The following is a 2,948-nucleotide window of genomic DNA, read 5'->3' on the forward strand; positions in this document are numbered from 1 at the left end:
AAGCCAGATATAACAAAGTACATACTGTATGATTCCATTTATATGAAATTCTGGAAAAGGCTAAAGAGCTATAGTGATAGAAAACAATTCAATGTTTATCTGGGACCTGGGGACATGGGAAGGTGAATTGGGACGGACTGAAAAGAAACACAAAGGAAGTTTTTGGGAGGATAGAAATGGGTTACATCTTACCTATAATGAGTGCATTTTACTTTATGTAAATTGTACTGCCATAGAGTTGATCTAAAAGACAGTTTGTAACAATCTGATATTTCTAATAAATAGAAATATGGGTAAGAATATCCTAAAAATTGAATATTTTGAGAACTAGAATTAACTATAAAATATGCTAACTCAATTTTTCCTAATTCTTAAAACTGTTTTAAATCTAAAATAATTTCACATTTTCTATTCAATCATTTTGAATTATTGTATTTAGTCAATATGAATGATTAAAGAATGAGTAAATTGATGTAAAATGTTGCAATTTATTTTACAAATAGGCATTATTCTTTTCTTCATTCATTTATTCAATAAGCATTTATTGATCAGGGGATCAATACTAAGAACAGTATCAGATACTAAAGATTCAAATGTATAAGACACAGGTATGCTCTCAAGTAGCTTAGAGTCTGGTTGAAAAAAAGACAGGGAAAAGGGAAAGAAGAACACAGACACAGCTGAGGTCTGCAAATATGTATCTACAGAGGTGTCAGGTGGCATGGTTTACATGAAGTCAGGGTACAGATGCGTTAAAATATCTACAGTAAGCCTGAAATGGAGTCATGCATGGTAAGTCCCCATGTCAGCAGACCAAAACTTACCTAAGTGTCTATGCTTGGCTCTCCCAGAAAAGGTAGGCCTACATCAACCAATCAGCACTTGCCTGCTCAGCACAAGTTACCTGACCAGGCTCCAAGACTTCCCTTTGCTCCATGAAAGAAGAGTGACACTGCTTTAACTAATCAGCAAATGCCCAGTATGATGTCTTTGTTCCTGATCACTTTGGTCTAGAAAAATCTCTCACCTTATACAACTCTTCAGGGCTTTCTTTTCTTTTCTTTTCTTGTTTTAGGATTTATTTTTGAGAGAGAGAGAGCTCTCATGAGGAGGAGGAGGGACAGAGGGTGAGGGAGTGGGAGAGAATCTCAAGTAGACTTCCTGCTGAGCGGGGAGTCCCACACACATGGGGCTCAATCTTAGGACCCTGAGATTATGACCTGAGCCAAAATCAAGAGTCGGCTGCTCAACCGACAGAGCCACCCAGGCGCCCCCTCTTCAGAGTTTTCCATCCTGCTAGATTGGATGCTGCCCAACTCATGAATCACTGCATAAAGCCAATATGACCTTTTCAAAATTTATGATTTTTGGATTTTTCCTTTAGCACATGAGAATGCCACTAAACCAATGGAATCCAATTTGGGGAGGGAAAGAAGTTAAGGCACAAGGAACCCTCTAAGGGAGAAGGAAAATAAGAGATCATTCTGGACTAGAGCTTATGGGGTTGAAAGCCTAGCACCATGAGAGCAAAGGCATAAGAAAGCTGGCAGGACCGAGGCAGGATTTCTGAGCTTAAGGTGGAGCTGTTCTGCATGCCAACAAGGTCTTGAGAGCAGCTCTGTAAGTGACTGCTGAAAATCAGCAGAGAGGAAGGGAAAGAATCCTGAGAGTGAAGTGTCTGGGTTGTTGAAGTCTTCCTGGATGGTAGGTGCACAGAGGACAGAGAAGATAATGAACCTCACAGCTTGGCTTCTATCAGTGGGGGAGAGAGTTGGATAGTTAGAAATACCGTTGACCCTTGAACAACACACATTTGAACTGCACGGGTCCACTTACACATGGATTTTTTACAGTAGAGTACTGTAAATGTATTTTCTTGTCCCTATGATTTTCTTAATACCATTTTATCTTCTCTGGCTTACTTTATTGTAAGAATACAGTATATAATGCATATAACACACGAAGTCTGTGTTAATTGACTGTTTATGTTATGGTGAGGCTTCTGATCAAGAGTAGGCTATTAGTAGTTAAGTTTTGGGGAAGTCAAAAGTTACACACCTATTTTCAACTGTGGAGGAGGGAGGTTGGCACCCCTAATCCCCATTGTTCAACGATCAACTGTACTGAGATGTTAGCACATAAATCTAAGGAGAAAACAGTTAAAAGTTCTTTGAATAAGCTAATAATGCTTAAATAGAATGATAACATTTTGAAATTGAAATTGATGGTTTTCATAGTCAGTAATTCCTTTTTATACCACTTTAGGTAACAATAGTAGACATTTAGTCTGAATCCTATTCTTTTTTTTTTTTTTTTAAGATTTATTTGAGAGAGAACTGCCATGCACGTGCATGAGTGAGGGGAGGGCAGAAGGAAAGGGAGAGAATCTCAAGCAGACTCTCCGCTGAGCACGGAGCTCTCTTCTGGCTCGGTCTCGTGACTCTGAGATCATAACCTGAGCTGAAGTCAAGAGTCAGATGCTTAGCCCACCAAGCCACCTAGCCGCTCCTGAATCCTATTGCTTTATAAAGACATTGAAATGAGTTCAGAAAATAAACAAACAAATTCTTAGCATTTGAATTTTAAAGTAAGTGCTTGAAATGCAGAGTGGAGACTAAAATCTTGAAAGCCAAGGCTTTCAATTCATTGCTGGAGCAGTAGGGGAAAAGTTTTTTTAAGTCCTAGCCTCAAGGCCCCAGGGCTAAAATTATAAAGTCTCTAAAATAAACAGAGTTGGGATGAGAAAAGAAAAAAAAAGCATAGCCAGTTTGAAAATTCATTCTGGGTTTGGGGGCAAGTTTTGGTTTTGGTTTTACAAGAATAAATTAGATAAAAAACTATGGATTTAGCAGGGTCTCCAGAAAAGGAGATTGTTGTCCCATGTCTGTGTCCCAACCCTGGTCATCCCATGAAGAGGTAGGGCCTCAGAAGGGAAATGATTGGTAGCC

Source organism: Halichoerus grypus, chromosome 13 (genome assembly GCF_964656455.1).
Source record: "Halichoerus grypus chromosome 13, mHalGry1.hap1.1, whole genome shotgun sequence".
In the NCBI taxonomy this organism is placed as follows: domain Eukaryota; kingdom Metazoa; phylum Chordata; class Mammalia; order Carnivora; family Phocidae; genus Halichoerus; species Halichoerus grypus.